This window comes from Sarcophilus harrisii, chromosome 1 (assembly GCF_902635505.1).
Source record: "Sarcophilus harrisii chromosome 1, mSarHar1.11, whole genome shotgun sequence".
NCBI classification, from domain to species: Eukaryota; Metazoa; Chordata; class Mammalia; order Dasyuromorphia; family Dasyuridae; genus Sarcophilus; species Sarcophilus harrisii.
This window is the reverse complement of record NC_045426.1, coordinates 415,515,766-415,539,595: the sequence shown is the minus strand read 5'-3', so window position 1 is coordinate 415,539,595 and position 23,830 is coordinate 415,515,766. Positions and strand designations below refer to the sequence as shown.

Sequence of the window (23,830 nt, the reverse complement as noted above, 5' to 3'; positions counted from 1 at the left end):
AAAACAATAATGTAATGATACAAGAATTTTCTTGCAATCTCAGATTTTTAAAAGACATCTAGAAGATGTGGAAGATGTGAGTAAACAAGAATTAATGCAAAATAGTAATGCAGAATTTTCCATGGTGTCACAAAACTAAAACTAAAATTAGCTGATGCATGCCAAATATAGTTCTGCCACTTTCCTTTTCTTGCTATATCTGTTACTATACCATCTATTTCCATAAATTCATATGTATATCCATAGATATTTCTATGACATTTTATTATTCAGTTCTCTGCTTTGGCATAGGTCAACCATTATTCTTGGAATATTTTCTCTTTTCATCTTTCCCTCTTAGAATTCCTATATTCCTATAGGTTTAGTTCAAATACCATCTATTTACTAACATTACTACTTATTGCTTTCTTATTCCTCCCATTGATAAGTGCCTTCCCTGAAATTACTTGCTTTTTAATATTTATATACATTTTATTAGACTTTCTTTGCATAATTTCTTTTTTTCTGGTAAAATTTGAATCTCTTGATGGTAAGGTTATGTCTTTTTCTTTAAAATCCCAGCACCTAAAAGAGTAATTTGCAAACAATAAAATAAGTGCTTAATAATAATTGAATCTATCTAAATCTATATGCCTGTGAATTTATGTGTATAAATACAGGCATATTTGCAATGCACAATTTTGTACATTTATATTCAGATCAATATATTATATACAAATATATAAGCAGGTACTTATACACATGTGCAAATATAGACATATATAAGTTTGTATGTTTTATAAGTGTGTGTACACTTGAAGTTGCTGCTAAGATAGGTTACACTAGACTTGGAATTAGAAAGAACTGAATTTGAGTCCTGATTTCGACACTTACTATTTCTATGATACTAGGAAAATCGATCAACTTTTACAATCTGAGTTTCCTCATCTGTGAATTGAAGATAATAGAACCTACCTAATAGGATAGTTGTGAAAATAAAATAAAGTAACATATTTAAATTATTTTGCAAACCTTCAGGAACTATGTAAATGAGAGCTAACATCATCATCATCTGCATAAAGGTACATGCATATAAATTATTAACAATACCTAATCCCTCTTTTTTATTTTTATTTTTTGTAAAGAAAAATCCATCTTCATTGAGACCCACCTGCTGCTAAAAGATAGTGGACATGAAAACATACTGAATTCATTTATGTTAAATTCTTTTAACTGCTTCCTCACCACAGAAACTCACTCCTTTTTATATATGCCTAATTAACTCATAATGTCAATTACTATGATGGATTTTCTAAATATTTTCATCACTTCTCATTTTTGATGACTTCTATCCTCACCGTTTTGGTTGAGAACACTGACATATATTTCACTGAAAAAGTTGAGAGTATTTACCAAGAGATATTTATTTTTCCTTCCATTATGATCACCATTATGATGTTTTCTATCACTGTATCTTTTTATGCTCCTGTGGAACATGAACTGGACTTCCCCTTGGCAAGATAAACTCATCTTTATGAACAATTGATCCCATTCCATCCCATTTTGTGCAACACATACTCCCTTCTGTCATCCTTATTCTCTCACTAATCTTCAGAAACTCTAGGTCCAATGGCTGCTTTCCTGCTACCTACAAATGTTTGTCTCTTATTGAAAAAGAAAACAAAGACCCTCACTTCATCTATCTATTCTCTTTTATCTATCACATATAATTGATATTTTTTTTTGTTTTTTTTTCTCACTTCATTTCATCTCACTCCCTCCTTACTCTCTACAATCTGCCTTCATCATTTCTCTTACCTAGATCTATGCAAAGTTGTCATTATACCCTTAATTGTCAAATATATTAATCTTTACTTAATCCTCTTTCTCTTTGACCTCTCTACAACCTTTTCCTTGCTATTCTCTTCTCTTTAGATTTTCATGACACTACTCGTTCCTGATTCTCCTACTTATATGACTACTTTCAATTGGTCCATTTTTATCAAGTTATACCTGCTAATTATGTTTGTGTCCCATATTCTGTACTGGATCTTCTTATTTTCTCCTTCTCATCACCACATTGGATTCAATTATCAAATCTATGCAAATTATTCTCATCTATTTGTATAGCCTTTTCCATCTTTCCTATCTTTTAATACTTGATTGTATCTCAAATTGTATCTGACTTTCCCCTTGCATTCTTTTATAATTATAAGACATTTGACTCTCCAAGGAGTTCTAATACTTTCCTCATAGAGTACACTCAAACCTACATTTCTAGAATGAACATTTTCCATACACACAATCAGATTTTTATTTTTGGAATACTCAACCCCCAACTTAGAATTTTCTACTTATTCATTCAATAAGTATTTATTAAGAATCTTTTGTATTCCAGGAAATGTTAGATGCAAGACATAAAAGGCAAAAGCAAATAAAATGCCTTATATTTCAAGGTTCATTGATGCTACTAAAGAAAGAATATGCACATAGATATATAAATACACAAATAATCACAAAACAAGTTAAAATTAGGTAACATAGGGGGAGAAGTTAGGTTCCAATGAAACCTCATGTTTGTGGTGTCACTTGAACTGAGTCATGAAGGAAGATAATATTCTAAGAGGCAAATTTGAGGAAAGAATATATATAAGCATAGGGGACAGCTCTGCAAAGATACAAAAGTAGCAGGTAAAATGCTGTATTCAAGAAATTATAAATGCATCCAATTTAGGCTAGATTGTTATTATTATATCAATAAACTTAAAAACTTAAAATCTCAAACACTTAGAGATATATTATATATTGCCTGATGAAACAGGAAATTTGTTAATAGACCTCTTTAAACTATAAAATATATGAAAACTATATTGTTCAATAATTTGGATATTTAAGGTGGAGACAGAATGTAAAGGGCTTTTTTTTTTTTTTTTTTTTTTTTTTTTTCTGAAGCAATTGGGGTTAAGTGACTTGACTTGCCCAGGGTCACACATAGTTAGGAAGTGTTAAGTGCCTGAGGTCAAATTTGAACTCAGGTCTTCCTGACATCAGGGCTGGAACTCTAACCATTGTGCCACCTCACTGCCCATGAAGGGCTTCTAAACACCAAAAAGAAAAGGTTATTTTTTATCATACAGGAACTTGGGTGCTTCTGGTGCTTCTTGAGGTGTAGCATGATACATTCTTAAGTAAAATAACTTTGCTAGCTTTGTAGAGCCTTAATTTGATAGGAAAAACATTTGAGTCTGAAAGGACAATTGATTATTTCAGTAGCATAAATGAACTATGATGTGATTTGAATTATCAAAAAACCCTTTCTATTGGCATTCTAAGAATGGTTGGAAGATCACTGAACTCAGAAATTCCAAGCTGCAATGGCCTAAACTGATCTGCATGCACTAAATTCAGCATTATTATGCTGATCCCTGGGAATGGGAATTTACTAGATTGCATGATAAAGGATAAACAGTTCCGGTTTGAAAATTGAGCAGGATAAAGCTCCTATTGATATCAAAGTGAGATCAAATCTATTTCCTCAGTACAAACTTTGTGAGATAAGGAGGTTCCATTTTTAACATGATAATGTTAAAATAATGTTTTTTTAATTAAAATAAAATCCAAGAATATGTAAAGCTTCCATGATTAAACTTGAAATTATAAATTTAGCTTCTATTCCAGACCAAGTTATAACTTCATTATTCTTCCCAGTTTACATATGAAAAAACATTGATTTATCTTAAATAATTTACCTCAAGGAATTTCAGGGAATTTGCAGAACTGGAAATTGAACTTAAGTGCCCTGACTCCAAATCTAATATTCTTTCTCTTTTATAGGACTCCTTCCCACCAAAAGTCATGTTTAAGTAGTGGATTCAGAAATACTTATTAATGATTTTGAAAAGTAAATTCAATCATAGATCTACATGTCAGGAGTAGATGGTAGTGAAGGGCTCTTTTATCTTTTAAGACTCTATATTCAACAGATAGTCCATTAAATAATATGAGAAAACAGAAAAGATTAATAACCATGGAAGAACTAGAAAACATTATGAAAAACAAAATGGACAGCTTTGATTACATTAAATAAAAAAGAGGTTTTGCACAAACAAAAGTTCAAGGCTGGGGAAAAATTTTTACAGACAATGTTTGTAATAAAGGTTTCATTTCTGAGATATATAAAGAACTGGGTCAAATTTGTAAGAATACAAGCCATTCCCCAATGGTCAAAGGATATGAACAGAGATTTTTCAGAGGACAAAATCAAAGCCATCTATATTCATATGAAAAAATTATCTAAATCACTCTTAATTAGAAAAATACAAATTAAAATAAGTCTGAGGTACCACCCCATGCCTCTCAGATTGGCTAAAATAACAGGAAAAGGTAATGATAAATGAAGAAAGGGATGTGGGAAAACTGGGACACTGATGCATTGTTGATGGAGTTGTGAAATGATCCAACTATTCTGGAGAGCAATTTAGAAATATGCCTAAAGGGCTATAAAACTATTCTTATCTTTTAATGCACCAGTATCACTATTGTGCTTGTATTCTAAGGAAATCATAAAGAAGGGAAAAGGACCCCCACATTTGCAAAAATATTTGTAACAGCTCTTTTTGTGGTAACCAAGAATTGAAAAATGAGTACCTGCCTATCAATTGAGGAATGACTGAATAAATTGTACTATGTGAAAGTAATGGAATATTATTGTTCCATAAAAATGATGTTCAAACTGATTTTAGAAAGGTCTGGAAAGATTTACATGAACTGATGATGAGTAAAACAAGTAGAGCTAGACATACATTGTAAACAGTAACAGTAAGACTGGGCAATGAACAATTATTAAAGACTTGGTTCTTTTTGATGGTTCAATGATCCAAGGCAATTGCTGTAAATTTTGAATAGAAAACCTCATCTACATCCAGAAAAAGAACTATGGAGATTGATTGTAAATCAATAAATGCTATGTTCACTTCTTTTTTCTGTTTTTTTTTCCCCTCCCAGATTTTTTCCCTTTTGTTCTTATTTTTCTCTCCCAACATAATTCATTTAAAAAAAAATCTGTATTAAAGTTAATATGTATGTATAACTAGGAAAAAAATTAAAAAAAGAAAAGTTAAAAAAAGAAAAAAGATGGTTACAGAAATGTATAAGTAAAATAGTATAAACTGATAAAAAATGAACTGATTATATTAAGGAAAAAATTTTCTCTGACTATTTTGGAAAGAATCACAAAATAATCAGATTTGAATACTGTGAAATTAAAATAAAAACATTGACTCTAGCAAGCTATGAAAAAATATTTTTATTTTCATTAGATTTTCAGGGGGTTGTTGAGATTGTACACAACATATAATGTTAGATTATTTCTAGATATTATAATATTTATATTTTAATATTATTAAATAGCATAACATTTTAAATTATAAAATAACTTTTCTTCACATTTTTATTCTTTGAGATGAAATATGGTTTTCTTGAAGGGATAAGAAAGATACAAAGGAAAATATTGACCAAACAAATAAAAAGAGTAAAATTTTATTTTGTGTCCTTTTTAGCCTAGTAAATTTTATACATTGTGTTAGATATATCATGATGCTATCCCATTAATAAATTAGTCATTATTTCAGAAAACAGAAGTAAATCACATTGACTGATGAAAACTTACTTGATTGGTAGATGGAAGAATTTCTTTCATTCAAATTTTATATGGTGCTTTAACAAAAATAAGAATGTGAAGGATTTGATTAAAAAATTTTCAACTTCATTCTTTCTTAAAAAGTAGACTAAATTATCAAATAATAAATCTACATGAAAATATTTCTATGAGGTAGAAATCTATATGATATAGCAAGTCCATTTAATCTGAATTTCCTTACTTACTATAAAATAAAATATTAGATCAAAGAAAAATTGTAGATATGATAGTATGTATACACATATATGTATGGATACTTATTATTAAAACAAGGAAAGCTGTGTCATGGCTACAGTAATAGAAGAATAAAATAATCAAAGCTGAATCATGTGAAATTGAAATAAAAGTTTTGGCTTCTGTTAGACATGTATATAAACTATCATTTTTATATAAGTGCTCTCTCTATATATATACATACGTACATATATGCACATATACACACATCCATGTATATACAGGTACATGTTTGTATTTTTGCATCATAAATGATATGCTAATCAGTAAAATGAAAATATCAGACATAGTTCAACAATTTGACATGTTTATGGCTATTTTTTTCAAGATTCTAACTGGGAAGGAAACCAAGGAGAAAAGTTTTGTTAGGGTGGGCATAGTTCAGCCCATCTAAGCATTTTCAGTGCTTTGTTTTGGGTTAAGCTACACAAGCTAATAAATAATTTTTGATAAAATGTCGGCTCTTGAAGAAGCACACGCACGCACACACATGTATATACACATATATATATATACACACACAGAAAGAATAAGTATAAATCACTTAAATTATTTTCAAAAAACTTAAGATTAAAATGGAAAAGTTGCTAACAATTTACATAAGAATTCATGTAGAGTAAATATAAAGATTATAAAAACAACTTCAGAAATGACAAAAATTTAATAATGAACTAAATGAAGCAAACAAAAAACTGCCTTACTATATATTAACCATGTAGAAAAATGTACAATGAAAAATAATTTAGAAAATCATTGCAAGTTATATTTTGAATGTGATTCTTCAATATTTTTCTATAAGATGATAGGGCAGAAAATATATATATCTTTAAAAAACTTTGAATTTGATGTTGTCTTTAAAAAAAATCAAAATAAAATAAACTTCTAAGCCTATTTTTAAGAATGCAATACTCATTTTGAAGGAAATCATCAAATAATACAAATAATGATTTGAGTACTATCCCAAAACATTATTTTACCAAGCAAGCAGATCCATGAAGAAAATATAAGATAATATTGAGATTTAGTTTTTATAATTTAGAAATCTATTTTCTATTAAGATTATTTAAAATCATTGACTTCCAAACTTCCCTGAAAAGTCCTTAAGATAAATCAGTATCAAATCTGAATAGGACACATCAGGATAAAGGTAACATTTATATACAGTATAAGTAAAATATGTCTTCTACCATTCAACTTTGTGGTCAAGGAATTGTATATTTATACAGTGCAAACAATTAAGTTATTCATCTCCAATTGAGCTATTCTCTCTTTCTATTTGAATAAAAGATGAGTTACATTAAAATTTAGCCCTTCTGCTAATTACAAGTATCCCTTGGCACCATGGGGGTCAAACCCTAAAGCAATTCATTTTCTATAAATAGACAATAAACCTAGGAGGTATAATAAACTCCAATCTTGTCTTTGCACATCATTAAATGTTATGAATTCAATAATTTCAGTGATTAATTCCATTTGTAAAATGATTAACCTATTTCTTTCTACAGACAGCAGAGAGATGAAGCAGACAAAATGGAGAAAGAGCAGAGTAAAGAAAGAGAAGTCAATGATTTTCAAAGGATAAAGTTAATGCAAAATTTTTATTTATCTCAAAATTTATGATGCCACTGTACAGTTAGGAAGGACCTCAAAGATTCCATAATTAAAAATTTTCACTTAACAGAAAAGGAAAATGAGGTCTGTGAAGTTGAAATAACTTGATCAAGAGCCCTCAGATAGAATCTGACATAATGAAGGATAGAATTGTAGCTATTTTACTCTTAGTTCTTCCCCTAAAGTCAATTATTTTATTCAATATTTTTCTGATTTTATTAATAAACATTACATTGACAAAGGCAGAAACCTCTAACTTGGTATAAGAAAGAAATCACTGGCCTAGAGTCAGAAAACTAATTTGATCCTTTCTCCTAGCACATACTAGGAAATCTGTCATAGGTCAGCTACAAAACTTTTCTGAAAATGAAAGTTGAGGAATTATGTGGTTAACATAAAATAAGGGAGCATCAATATTTATGTTGAAATCTCTCAGGACGTAGGAAAGTGTTATCAAGCAGAGAATGCCTATAAGCTAATCATTGAACTCATTGAAGAAAAAGGATAACAGAATTTTGATTGGCTAGTAGATAGATATAAATTGAGTGAACTTTGAAGAACAAATTAGTTATTGGTTTTAGTATAGAGAGAGCCAGGAAGAAGCATTAGGAAAAAAGGACCATTCTAATTCCCCCAATTTGACAAATGAATGGGAAAGTTCATCAGATACTAAGGACAGGGAAGTTTGTGTCACCTGAATAGAATTAGGTCTCATTGAAAGCCAGAAAATATGAGTAGGAAAAGAAAAGACAAGAAAAAAAAATGGCATTGTTGGATATTCCAGAGAACACAGTGGAAAGGATACATAGTTATATAGTGGGATATTGGAGGGATGTAGTTTGAGGAGAATGGAAATGAGGGATGAGAAGAGGGAGACTGAGAATAATGTTTGAATGTTAGCAGCGTGGGGGGCAGAGTCCTTGGAATTAAAGGAAATATCTCAATTTCCTCATTGAGAATACAAATAATTCAATATTGACTATACATGTATAACCATGCAAAACTTTTCCATAGAAGTGTACTGTGAAAGAAAATGTGTACTAAAAACAAATAAATAATAATTCTTGAATAAAAATAAAGTTTAAAAAAGTTATGCTTCAATCTGCATGTAGATATCATCAGTTATTTCTCTGGGTATGAATAGCATTTTTTTTCATGCTCTTTCCTACAGAGTTGTTTTGGATTATTGTATAGCTGAGAAGAATTGTCATTTGTAGCTGATAATTTTACATTATTCCTCTTATTTTGTACACAGTACTTTACATCTTTCCAGGTTTTTCTAAGAGCGTCCTATTAATCATTTCTATAGCACAATAGTATTCCATTGTAATCACATATCATAGTTCATTCAGCCATTCCCCAATTTATGAGCTTCTTTAGATACATGTAGTTATGTATATGTATATTTTTTAACTTTTTGGAGATACAAATTTAGTAGTAATATAGCTAGCTCAAAGGGTATTCATGGTTTTACAGCCTGTTGGGCAGAATTTCAATTTCTACAGAATGGTTGAATCAATTCACAGCTCCACCACCCATATGTTAATATCTCATTTTCCCCACATTCTTTACAAAATTTTTCATTTTCCTTTTCTATTATATTAGTCAATCTACTAAGTATGTGTTAGTACTTCAGAATTGTTTTGATTCCTATTTCTCCAATCAATATTGAGTGAAAACATTTTCTTTTTCATATGGCTATAGATAGCTATGGTTACTTCATCTGAAAACTGTTCATATATTTTGGTCATTTGTCAGTTGGGGAATGGCTTTCATTTTTATAAATTTAATTCATTTCTCTATATGTTTCAGAAATGAGGCCTTTATCAGAAAAATTTTCACCTTCACAATTTCTCTTGCTAACTCGATTTTTCATTGTTTTATTTTATGCTGTTTGTTCTTTTACCCTGTCCCTATTCAAATAGTTTTGCTTCTGACTACCCCTCCTCCAAATTGTCCTCTCACTCTCCTTATCCTTTTCCCCTCCCACTATCTTGTATGATAAGATAGATGTTCATACCCAATTTAATGTTTGCTATTCCCTCTTTGAACTAATTCTGATGAGAGTTAAAGTTCACTCATTCCTTTTTCTGTCCTCCTCTTTCCCTTCACTGTAAAAACTTTTTCTTGCCTCTTTTATGTGTGATAATTATTCCATTCTGTCTCTCCCTTTCCCTGTCTCTCAATACATTCTTCTGAAGAGCCCCTTAATTTTTTTAGCTATCATTCCATCACATTCAACTAACATGGGTTCTCTCTCTCTCTCTCTCTCTCTCTCTCTCTCTCTCTCTCTCTCTCTATATATATATATATATATATATATATATATATATACTTTTAACTCCCCTAATAAGAAAGTTCTTATGAGTTGCAAGTATCATCAACCCAAGTGGGAATGTTAATAATTTAACCTTTTAGAGTCCCTTATGATTTTTCTTTTCCATTTATCTTTTCTAGAGTCTTGTCAAATTTTCTGTTCAGCTTTGCTCTTTTCATCAAAAATGCCTAAAAGACATTTATTTCATTGAATACCCATTCCCTCTCCCCCCCCCCCCAATGATTATACTCAATTTTGCTTGGTAGCCGTTTCTTTGTTGTAATACTAGCTCCTTTGCCTTCTGGAATATCATAAGTCCTCCAGTCCTTTAATGTAGAAGTTGCTAAATTTTGTTTTATCCAGACTGTGGCTTCACCAAACTTGAATTATTTACTTATGACTGTTTGTGTTATTTTTTTTTTCTTGCCCTGGATTTCTGGAATTTACCTAAATTTAGGATCGCTTTGAAGAGGTTATTCAGTGGCTCCCAAGGTCTCCTCCTGGTTTGGTTGGGACTAGAGTTAGCTGCCATGGCCTGCACTGGACTGTGTTCTACTCTTACCCGGGTGTGACAGACCTTCTTTTCAGACCTTCTCATTTGTCCTGGGATTCAAAATTGTTTCACTCAGTCTTTTTTAAAGAATAAAGTCTTTAGTTATTATTTCAGAGTATTTGCAGGTGGTTGGGAAATAGCTTGGCCATTTCCTATATTTGTTCTGCTAACTTGGCTGCAAAGTTTTCAGGTTTCATTTTATTTAAAAGAGCAATAATATATTTCCCTAAGCAATCAGTTTAAATTTTTGTTTTTAATGGTTGAAGGGAGATATTATGCTTGAACAGAACATAGAAACATTCTGGTAACATTGTCATGGTGGATATTTGGGCAATGGATTTGTGGCATCTGTTGTCAATAAAGGACTAACACTGCAGACCATGGTGTCCTTATGGCTATTTAGTTCATGGACTATTTCTAGTTAGACTATAGCTGGAGAAATGATGCTTACTGAACTATGCTGTTTCCTAGATGTCCTAAAATCCCCTGGAAAGGTAAAGTGGTACATATGTGATTTAATAAAAAAGAAAATTATAGCCCATATTTGAAGATCAATGATAGAAGAAAGTCAAATATATGATTTTCTTTATTTTTAAGTGTCATAGAAGACTTTCCATAATGACTGATGTAGATTCAGCAATTTATACTTTGATATTCTAGACAACACCAAAAGGGAAAGAAGAAATTTTATCATTACATTCCAAATAGGCCTTTCAATTATTAAAAAAAAATTATTATAAATGAAGGGGAAGTTCTAAAATGTATTATTATGTGCATTCCACATCCCTAATTAGACTAATTCAATCTCTGACTGTGGCCCAATGTGCCAAATCCTAGTTGGACTTCAAGAATTCTGGATATGTCATCAATGAAAATCCCATAATACCTAGGATTTTATAAGCTATATGTACACTTATAAATATACATATATTATAACTTTAAGGTGTGCCACATGCTTTACTTATATTAACTTGTTTAGTTATCAGAAGAAGCTATTCTGGTGGGTTGAAAACTGAGACTCAGAGAAGTAGTGAGTTGCCCAGGGATTTATAGATAAGAAGTATCTAAGAATAAATTCAAACTCAAGTCTTTCAGAAGAAAATAAGATAAAAGTTTGGAATGATTCCTTGCTATGGACTCATATGATTAAGGTTTGTATTCCCTTTCTGAAATTTGCTATCTATGTGATTTTTAATAAGTCACTTAACCTCCTTCCATGTCAGTTTCTTCACCTGTAAATGGAGGAATTTGACAAAATTGACTCAGAAATCTCTTCCAGTCTTTTTTTTAATCCATTATCTTATGGTAGCAAGTCATTTGCTTATAAACAAAGCAAGTTTTCAATTTCTCACTAGTCAAGAACTTATTATTTGGTTTTCTATGTATCCAAAATGAAGCAATACTGAAATCTGATATGATATAAGATAGTCTGCCTAATTAGGTTTAGCATGATAGTCTCTCTTCAGGATCATACATGTTGAATGCAACATTACTTTTGAGACCAAATTTCAATGAGGAATAAGAAATAGTATTAGACACATGATTAGGTAAGTTTTAATTTGAAAACAACACATTAATATGTAGAATTTGATAAGAAGAAATATTTCTGAATGGTATTTTAATCTTTTAAAAATAAATTTACATGAGCACAAGTAGCAACACTTTCTCCACCTTTGAAATAAATTCTTGAATAATTATCTAGAGTCACTGTGATTGAAATTTTCCTTATCCTAAAGTCAGATGAGTAAGGAACCTCTCTAGTTCTCAGGGAAAATTATTGTTTAAAAAACTTCACCTATATTTAACACCTCTTTAATTTAGCAGAAACTCTCAGATTTTGTTCTAAACTGCCAAAACCTTTAAACTTCAGTAAAGAACCAGAGTGGGGGCAGAGCCAAAATAGCAAAGTGAAGGCAGAGACTTATCTGAACTTTCCCAAATTCCCCCCCAATTAAATAAGGCCTCAAAGCAAATTCTATAGAGACAGAACTAAAAAAAAGTTCAAAATGAAATAATTTTTCATAAAAAGACAATTTAAAAGATTTTCAGAAAAGGCCAGTCTCAGTGGGGTTTTGGTTTAATACTCACCCCAGGGCAGGCAGTATTAGGTTATCAGTACCACATTTTGCCTAACTTTATCAGTGACAGCAGCAGCTTCAGGAGTGCCCAACCCACAGACAGTAATGAAATTGGATAACTGTTCACAAGGAGATTGAAAGGGGACACATTATTGGAAGTGATGACAAGACTGTCACATTGCCCATACACAATTCCAGATGAAGAAAAATGTTTGTCATTGCTAGACTGTCCACTAGAACACTAGAACAGTCCAAGAGAACAGTGATTCCACCTCTCCTTAGTAACACCTTGCAAGAACTCTGAGAACAACAGCAAGAAAGCCCTTAATGTGGAAACAAAGCCCACAACACCCTAATGGCTAATAACTTTTACTTCAAGTTGTAAGTCAAGAAACAGGTTAGAAAAATGAACAAAAACAATTAAAAAAAAGAAAAAAACTGAATAAAGTTACTATAGTGATAGGTAAGAACAAGACACAAACTCAGAAGAGGATAATAAAATAAAAACTGCTACATGCAAAAACTACAAGGAAAAATGTGACTTGGTCAAAGGCCCAAAATGCATTATTGAAGAGTTCATAAAGAATTTTAAAAATCCAATAAGAATGGTAGAAGAAAACTTGTGAAAGGAAGATCAATACAAGAAAATTATGAAAAGAGAATTAATAACTTGGTAAAGGAGGACTCAAAAATACTTTTAAAAAAATACCTTATCATTCAACTTAATTCCAATGGTCTTGTGATGGAAAGAGCCATCTCCTTATAGAAAGAGGACTGTGGGAACTGAATGTGGGTCACAACATAGTAATTTCACCTTTTTGTTGTTTGCTTGCTTTTTTTTCTTATTCTTTTTGATCAATTTTTTCTGCACAAAGCATGCTGCACAAGCATGATAAATGTGGGAATATGTATAGAAGAATTATCTATGGAAGGAGAGGGGAGGAAGGAAGGGAGAAAAAAATGGAGCACAAGGTTTTGCAAAAATAAATGTTGAAATTTTCCTTTGCATATATTTTGAAAATAAAGAGCTATTTTTGAAAAAAAGAAAACAAGTCCTTAAAAAATTGTCCAATTGGTAAAAAGAGGCACAAAAAGGCAGTGAAAAGAAGAGCTCCTTAAAAAGCAACATTAGACAAGTGGAAAAAGAGGCACAAAAATTCAACAAAGAAAACAATTCCTTAAAAATTAGAATTGGATAAATGGAATCTAATAATTGTATGAGACATCAAGAAAGGATAAAACTAAGTCAAAAGAATGAAAACCAGAAGAAATATCTCTTTGGAAAAAAAACTGACCTGGAAAATAAATCAAGGAGAGCTAATTTAAGAATTATTGGAGTAACATGTGTGTTTCTGGCAGCCCTGTTTTACTGGCAAGAAACTGAAAATTGAGTGGATACCCATCAGTTGGAGAATGGCTGAACAAGTTATGGTATACAAATGTTATGGAATATTATTGTTCTGTCAGAAACGATCTGCAGGATGATTTCCAAGAAGCCTGGAGAGACTTCCATGAACTAAAGCTAAGTGAAATAAGCAGAACCAGGAGATCATGAATACTAAATTAATAATAAAAATAAGCAGAACCAAAACAAGATCATATGTTGATCAATTCTGATGGATATGGCTCTCTTCAACAATGATTTGATTCAGACCATTTACAATGATCTTGTGATGAAGAGAGCCATCTACAACCAGAGAGAGCACTGTGGGAACTCGAGTGTGGTTCACAACATAGCATTTCCACTCTTTTTATTGTTGTTTGCTAGCATTTTATTTTCTTTCTCAATTTTTCCTGTTCAGTTTGATTTTTTTGTGCCAGATAATTATATAAATATGTATGCAAAATATTGGATTTAACATAAATTTTTACTATTTTAACATATATTGGACTACTTGCCATCTAGGGAAGGGGATGAGGGAAAGGAAGTGAAATTGGAGTACAAGATTTTGCAAGGGTTAATGTTGAAAAATTATCTATGCATATATTTTGAAAATAAAATCTTTAAGAAAAGAATTATTGGAGTACCTAAAGCCTTTGACAAAGATAAAAATTGCTTGAACATTTTAAAAGTATTAAATAAAATTAGCCTGATATCTTAAAACTAGAGAGTATAATAGAAATGGAAAGAATCTACTAATGACTTTAAGAAATTTCAAAATTTAAACTTCAAGGAATATTTTCACATCATTTCATAGTTTTCAGGTCAAGGAGGATATATTGCAAGCAGAAAGAAATAAAAGAAAATTCATTGTGGAGTCACAGTTAGAATAACACATGTTTTAGTAGCTTCTATATTAAAGTGATTGGAAGATTTGAAATATGATATTCCAGAGGATGAAGGAGCTACAGTTATAACCAAGAATAAACTACCACACAAAACTGAGTAGACTCTTCAAGAGAAAAAGACTGATATTTTCTTAGAGAATTCTCAAGCATTCTTGATGAAAAGATCAGAACTGAATAGAAAATTTGACTTTCAAATACCAGAATCCAGAGAAGCATAAAAAAGTAAAAATGAAAGAGAATAAGTGATTCAATAATGTTAAACTGTTTACATTCCTACCTTCAAAGATGATACTTGTAACTAGTAAGAGCTTTATCATTATAGAGCATTTTAAAGGAGCATACACAGACAAAGGGCACAGGTGTGAGCTGACTATTAGGTAAGAAAGAAAGACTGAAGAAAGAAGTTTACACTGGAAGTGAAAGGAGAGGTAAAATGGAGTAAATTAACTTACATAAAAGTGGCATGAAAAGATAAGATTTTACATGGAGGGAAAGATGGGGATGGTAAAACCTGAATCTTACTTTTATCACAATTGGGTCAGAGAAGGAGTAATATGCACACTCAGATGAGTGAAGAATTCTATATTGCCTGCTAAAGAGTTAGAAGGAAAAAGAGATAAAGGAAGGTAGGGAGGTAATAGATGGGAAAGCAGATGAGAAGATGTAGTAGTTGGAGGCAAAACACACTATTGAGGAGAATATATCTCGGACAGGTAAACTAATCCTTTTTCTCCTAATTTCCTTATGTTTAAATCATATACCCATTGTTGATTTTATCTTGATATACAGTGTAGGATGCTGGCCTACATCTAGTTTCTAATTTCCCTAGAATTTTTTGTCAAATAATAAGTTGTTATGCCAAAAGTTTGGAATCTTTGTTTTATCAAACATTAGATTATGATGGTCATTAACTATTGTACTTAGCATTTCTTACCCATTCCACTGATTAACCACTCTATGTCTTAAACAATATAGTTAGCAAATACAAGAGACCCCTGTGCTCAAAGTCAAGGCTCAGAGCTACACAGGAAGGTTGGCACAGTACTCCTCTCTTTACTCCAGGAATAGTTCTCAACCATGAAAGTTACAAAAGAGGAAATTCCAAAAGAAAAGGAAAGAAGATGAGCAAGAAACAGAAAAGAACCTTGACTCTAGAAAGCTACACTGGTGACAAGGAAGATCAAAACACCAACGATATGCACGGTTTATAGCTCTTTTGACACAGTTCTAATTTGCTCTCCAGAATGGTTGCATCATTTCACAACTTCATCAATCATGCATTAGCGTCCCAGTTTTTCCCCATACTCATTATCATTATATTTTCCTGTCATATTTGCCAATTTGAGAGATAGGAGGTGGTATTTCAGAATTATATTAATTTGCATTTCTTTAATAAATAGTGACAGAGCATTTTTTCAAATAAAAATATATTTAATGGATAGCTTTAATTTCTTCATATAAAATTGTCTGTTCTTATACTTTGACCACTTATTAATTGGAGAATGACTAGTATTCTTAATACATTTAATGCAATTCTTTATATATTTTAGAAATGAGATCTTTATCATAAATATCAACTAAAGACTTTCGCCCAGTTTTGTACTTCTCTTTTAATCTTATTTCCTTTGGTTTTATTTATGCAAACCCTTTTTAATTTAATGTAATCATATTTTCCAGTTTGTCCCAGTCCATTTTGATTTCATTATGTTTGCTAGGCCTTCTTTGGTCATACATTTTCCCCTTTTCCAATGATGGAATAACATTTTTGCACCCAAATCATGTACCCATTTTGAACTTATTTTGGTATGAGATATGAAATGTAGATCTGTGCCAAGTTTCTGACATATTATTTTCCAGTTTTCCCAGCAATTTTTGTCAAATATCGAATTCTTATCCCAGAACGTGAAAATTGGGGATTTATCAAATACTAGATCAAATAATGAAATAGGTTTTGTTTATGGTGTATGTGTATCTAAGCCATTTCACTAATTCACCATTCTATTTTTTAGCCAGTATCAAATGCTTTTGTGACTGTGGCTTTATAATATGATTTTAGCTCTGGTAATGCTCAGCCACTACGCTTTGTATTTTTTCCCCATTAATTCCTTTGATATTCTTGCCCTTTTGTTCTTCCATATGAATTTTGTTATTATTTTTCCTCACTCTATAAAATAATTTTTTGACAGTTCAATTTGTATGGCATTGAATAAGTAGACCAATTTAGGCAGAATTGTCATTTTTATTATATTAACTCAGCCTACTCTTGAATAAGTGATATTTTCCCAATTGTTTAGATATGACTTTATTTGTGTAAGGAGTGTTTTGTAATTGTATTCATGTAGTTCCTGGATTTGTCTTGGCAGGTAGATATCCAAATATGGTATTTTGTCTACTGTTATCCTAAATTGAATTTCTCTTTCTATCTCTTGCTTCTGGGCTTTGTCATTAATATATAAAAATGCTGATGCTTTGTGTTGGTTTATTTTATACCCTGCAACTGGGCTAAAATTGTTAATGATTTTGAGTAGGTTTTTTGATTATTTTCTAGGGTTCTTTAAATATATCATCATATTATACGTAAAGAATGATTGTTTTATCTTCTCATTGCCTATTCTAATTTCTTTATTTTCCTATTGCTAAAGCTAACATCTATAATAGTGATAACATAATAGTAGTGATAATGGGTGTCCTTGTTTCACCCCTGTTTCTATAAGGAATGTGTCCAGCTTCTCTCCATTACAAATAATGTTTGCTGTAGGTTTTAGATAGATACTCCATATTATTTTAAGAAAAGTCCTCTTTATTACTATCCTTTCTAGTGTTTTTTAATATGACTAAGTGCTGTATTTTGTCAAAAATTTTCTCTGCCCAAATTGAGATTATCATATGATTTCTGGTTAGTTCAGTTTTTGGTATAGTCCATTATGCTAGCCTGATATTGAAGCAGCCCTTCATTCTGCCTATAAATCCCACTTCCAGGGACTGTATTATCCTGCTAATAAATTGCTGTAATCTCTTTGCTAATATTTTATCTAAAGTTTTTGTATCAATATTCATTAGGGAGATCAATCTATACTTTTCTTTTTTCTTTTGACTCTTTCTGGTTTAGGTATCAGTACCATATTTGTATGATAAAAGGAATTTGGCAGGACTCCTTCACTGATCTTTTAAAATAGTTTACATAGTATTGGAATTAATTGCTCTTTACATTGTTTGGTAGAATTCACTTGTAAATATATCCATTAGGCCATGTAGATTTTTTTTCTTAGGGATTTTGCTGATGGCTTGTTCAATTTCTTTTTCTAGAATGGGACTATTAGTGTAATTTATTTCTTCTTCGGTTAATCTGGTAATTCAGTTAGATAATCAGGCTTCTTGGTATACAGTTAGGCAAAACAACTCCTAATTATTGCTTTAATTTCTTTTTCATTGATGATAAATTCACCCTTTTAATTTTTGATGTTGGCAATTTGATTTTTTTTTCTTTCCTTTTTCTAATCAATTTAACCAAAAGTTTCTCTGTTTTGTTTTTTTTCTCCCCATAAAACCAAGTTTAGTTTCATTAATTAGGTCAATAGTTTTCTTAGTTCTAATTTTATTAATCTCTTCTTTGAGTTTCACAATTTCTAATTTGGTACTGAATTGGACGTTTTTAATTTTTTCTTTTTTCTAGCTTTTTTATTTGCATGCCCTATTCATTGATCTCCTCTTTCTCTATTTTATCCATGTAAATATTTAGCAATATAAGATTTCTCCTAAAAATTACTTTGGCTGCATCCTATAAGTTTTTGTATGTTATCTCATTAAGGTCATTTTTTTTCTCTTTTCTTTTCTTTTCTTTCTTCTTTCTTTCTTTCTTTTTTTTTTTTTTTTTTTTTTTTTTTTTTTTTTTTTCTTTTTTTTTTTTTTTTTTTTTTTTTTTTTTTTTTTCTGAGGCAATGGGGTTAAGTAACTTGCCCAGGACCACACAGCTAGGAAGTATTAAGTGTCTGAGGCTAGATATGAACAACTTTGAATAAGATAAATTTCTATACCCAGTTGAATGATTAAGTTATTACCTCTTTGAGCCAAAACTGATGAGATCAAACTCCAGACAATGCTCATCTCCCTTCTTTCTTTCCCTCAATTGTAATGGGTCTTTTGAGCCTCTTCACATGATCTAAATTGTCCAGTTATACCACCTTTTTCCTCTTCTCCCTGTATAGTTCTTTTCCACTCTTTAATATCTTTTTTTTTTTAATTTCATAGCATCACCATCCATTCACAACCATATTCCCTACCTATTTTTGCTCCCCTAACTGCCACACTAAGAGATACAGTTCTTAGGAGTTACAGATATCATTTTTCTATTTTGGGATGTAAATACTTTAACCTTTAAATTCTATATATATTTATTTATATTTTCCCCTGTTTCGGTGCTTTTTTTGATTCTGCATTTGAAGATCAGATTTTCTGTTTAGTTCTGTTATTTTAATTTGACGTGATTGAAAATCTCTTACTTCACTGACTATTCATCTCCCCTGAAGAATGGTGTTCAGTCTAAGTGGATAGTTAATTTTTTGGTTGTAATCCCAGATTCTTTACCTTTCCGGGTATGGTGTCTCTGGTCCTCCTAGCATTTATTATAGAAGCTGGCGACAGATCCTGGGTAATCCTGACTGTTTTTCCTAGATACTTGAATTATTTTTGTCTGGCAGCTTGCAGTATGTTTTTCCTTTAGATTAGAGTTACAGACTTTGCAACAACATTCTTTGGGGTTTTCCTTTTGGTAATTTTTTATGGAGGTGATGGATATTTTTTCCATGACTATTTCACCATCTGATTCTTGTATATCAGAACAATTTTTCTTGATGATCTCTTGAAGAATGCTATTCAGGCTCTTTTTTTGGTCATGGCCTTCAAATAGATTGATGTTTTTTAAATTGTCTCTCCTGGATATATTTTCCAGGTCAACTTTCCTATGAGTTATTTTATGTTTTCTTTCATTTCTGTCTTTTAATTTTTTGACTGATTATTTATGTCTCAGAGTCATTATCTTCCATTTCTGTCATTCCGGTTTTTAATGTGTGATTTTCTTCATTTTGCTTTTGCCTCTCTTTTTCCATTTGATTAATTCTACTTTTGAAACTGTTTTCTTCAGTGAAATCAAGATAGATTCTTTCAGTGAGTATTTTATCCTCCTCATTTTAGAATCAGGGTAGTTTTCCTTGATAAATTTTTGAATGATTCTCTTTAGGATTTCTTTCTTCATTCATTCATTTATTTATTTTAATCAGAGCTATCATGTAGACCAATAATTGTGAAATTTTTTCTTTCACCTGGTTCTATTTTCCAAGTGTGTGTGTGTGTGTGTGTGTGTGTGTGTGTATGTTAGTAGAAGAAATTATATTCATGAGTGTCTATTTTCTTTATTTTCTTGTAAATTGTTCTTTTGTTCTCTGCTAAGCACCTTACTTGTATTATTACTTTTTTCCTCTTTTCAGCCCCCCCCCCAACCGCAAGCACACTATAGTTAAGAAAGAATATTATATATATAAAGATTTATATGTATACATACACACACACATATATAGACATGCACATATCTCTTTTTTATCTCCCCAACTCCAAGCAAGCTACACTTAAGAAAAGTTATAGATAGATAGATAGATGATAGATAGATAGATATGTGTGTAGATAGATACATACATACACACATTCTCATACACACACACACACACACACACAAAACACACATACACACGCCTTTCCTATTCCTGCTGACTCTTGCTTTAAATTCTGCTCCATACCTTCGCTTACTATTATTTAATGTCTTTCCACATTAAGATATCTCTCTTGTCTTCTTCTGTACCCTTTGCTTCCGCAGCCATTTATTCCTCTGCCCTTATTTCTTTATAAATTTTAGAGGATGTTATACCCTTCATGATATATGTGTAGTGTTACCAATTGAACCCAATTCTGATGTGATATTTAGAACTATGAGCCATTCTCCCCGCTCTAATGCTTCTGTTTCCATTCTTCATCTTCACCTCATTTGTATAACAATTACTATTTTTACTTTTGCTCTAATTTTGCTTTGTCTTTCTTTTGAGCTACTCTGTTGTTCATATAAATATTAAACATAAAGTTTACATTTTCAAAAAAAAGTTTATCCATGTTGAGTTCCTTAAAATTCTTCTTTGATATCAGGACTTGAAACTAACAGAATATCAGGAAACTAACAGATATCAGGACCTGAAACTAACAGAAAATTTAACATATTAAGTCCTGATATCAAAGAAGAATTTTAAATATGTTAAATTTTCTGTTAGTTTCAGGTTTTGTTGATAGAAAGTACTGAAAAAATGCAAGTTCTTTGAATATCTATTTTTTCTCATCGAAAATTATAGATAATTTTGCTGGATACAATATTTTTGGCTGCAAGCCTGGTTCTTTTGCTTGTCTGTAGATATGATTCTAAAACTTGTGGTCTTTGATTATAGCTGCTGATAGCTTGTACAAATCATAATTGTAGCTCCAGTTTATTTGAATTGTTTTTTCTTCTTTCTTGCAAAAATTTCTCTTTGATCTGGGGGTTCCAATATTTGGTAATGCTATTACTATTTATTTACTACAAAAGATTTCTTTGAGGAGGTGATCAGTGCATTTTTTTTCTATTTCTACTTTCCCATCATCTTCTATCACTTCAGGACAGTTTTTAGGATCATTTCTTGCATTATTGTATCAAGGATCTCTTTCTGGTCACAACTTTCTGGCAGTCCAATTATTTTTGTATTTCTCTGTTCTCCAGATCTGTTGTTTTTCTTATGAGATGTTTCATATTATGTTCTTTTCCCTCATTCTTTATATTCTATTTTGTTATTTCTTGTTCTGTCATAGCTTCCCCTTTCCTGATTCTAATTTTTGAAGAATTATTTTCATCTTTGAGGCTCTGTACCTTCTGTTCAAATTACTTAACTTTTTTTATCTTGTTCTTTGTCCTGTATTATCTTTTTTTATTTTTTTAGGGTTTAATTTCTTTAGTTTTTTCTCAGTGTTTCTCATTTTACTTTTGAATTCTTTTTTGAGTTCTATAAATTCGCTCTGGATAGGGAGCCATTTCACTACACTTTTTGGGATAGAAGCTTTTTTTTTACTCAAGTGTACTCCTTTGAAGATGAATTCTGGTCATCCTGTTCCCATAATGTGTTTTTTGGTAGGGTTATTTCTTCTTTGCCAGTTCCTTTTTTTAAAAAAAATAAGAGGTATTAGTATAAGCACCTCTAACAGTGGGATGGGGGGATGGTGCCTCAAATTTTCCTTCAGCTCTCTACTCTGACCAGGAACCCCAAACCAAGAGCTCCACCCTCCTCCAATTCCCCACAGCCAGCAATGCCCCTGCCCCACTGTTTCTGCACTCTTGAATATTCTGGTTTCTTCTCACCCAGGGCCATGTCTCTGCAGCATAGCTGGACCTGGTGTTCCCAATGAGGTTAACTCTGTCTTCCTGGACTCAAATCTCCACTTGACAGTCTGGGAGGTGAAAGTCTCTGTGGTTCCTGCTGAGGCTCTAGTCACAACCAGATAGCCTAAGAGATCCCCACTTGATGTTTCTGTAGATCTAACTTGTAGGCCTTTGCACTTTAGACAGCTTAATCCCCAGCCCTGGGTCTTTCTCAGACCTTGTCAGGTGGTATCAGGAGGACCACTTTCTACACCTAGTCTTCTTGGTTTTTCACCAATCTATGTTTGCACTGACGCACAAATTGGTTGTATTTGTGGGGAAAATTGGGAGAGCTTGAAATTTCCCAATTCTGTCATTTTCCTAGAATCCTCCCTTGGCCAATTGGATTTTTAAAGAAATTATTTTCTCATGCAAATTAATACAACTCTGAGATACCACTACACACCTGTCAGATTGGCTAGAATGACAGGGAAAAATAATGCAGAATGTTGGAGGGGATTTGGGAAAACTGGGACACTGCCACATTGTTGGTGGAATTGTGAACACATCCAGCCATTCTGCAGAGCAATTTGGAATTATGCTCAGAAAGCTACCAAATTGTGCATACCCTTTGACCCAGCAGTGTTGCTATTGGGCTTATATCCCAAAGAGATATTTAAAAAGGGAAAGGGACCTGTATGTGCACGAATGTTTGTGGCAGCCCTCTTTGTAGTGGCCAAAAACTGGAAACTGAGTGGATGCCCATCAATTGGAGAATGGCTGAATAAATTGTGGTATATGAATATTATGGAATATTATTGTTGTGTAAAAAATGACCAGCAGGATGATTTCAGAAAGGCCTGGAGAGATTTACATGAACTGATGCTGAGTGAAATGAGCACGACCAGAAGATCATTATTTACTTCAACAACAATACTATATGATGATCAATTCTGATGGATGTGGCCATCTTAAGCAATGAGATGAACTAAATCAGTTCCAAGAAAGCAGTAATGAATTGAACCAGCTACACCCAGTGAAAGAACTCTGGGAGATAACCATGAACCACTACATAGAATTCCCAATCCCTCTATTTTTGTCCACCTGAATTTTTTATTTCCTTCACAGGCTAATTGTACACTATTTCAAAGTCCAACTTTTTTTTATACAACAATATAACTGTTTGGACACATATACATATATTTTATTTAATTTATACTTTAACATATTTAACATGTATTGGTCAACCTGCCATCTGGGAGAAGGGGTAGGGGGAAGGAGGGAAAAAGTTGGAACAAAAAAATTTGCAACTGTCAATGCTGAAAATTTACCTATGCATATATTTGTAAATAAAAAGCTATAATTTTTTTAAAAAGGAATTATTTTCTTGAGTCAATATTTTCCTTCCTTTTCCAAACTGTTGATTCTCTCCTTCATATCTCTTATTTCTTTCCCCATTTTCTTCTACCTCTTTTATTTGATTTTAAAAATCCATTTTTAGCTCTTTCAAGGATTTTTTGGGGAGACGACACCAGCTAATATTCTTTTTAAGGATTTTCATGTACTCATTTTGACAGTGTTGTTTTCCTCTGAGCTTATGTCTTGATCTTCCCTATCAATATATTAGAACTTGTGGTGAAGATTCTCA

At 31.6% G+C, this 23,830-nt stretch overlaps 1 protein-coding gene across 1 annotated transcript in view; it reads left to right on the top strand.

The window, feature by feature from the left end:
- CDH10 (cadherin 10) overlaps positions 1 to 23,830 on the top strand; it is a 287,440-nt gene that overhangs the window by 164,618 nt on the left and 98,992 nt on the right. The window lies entirely within an intron of this gene.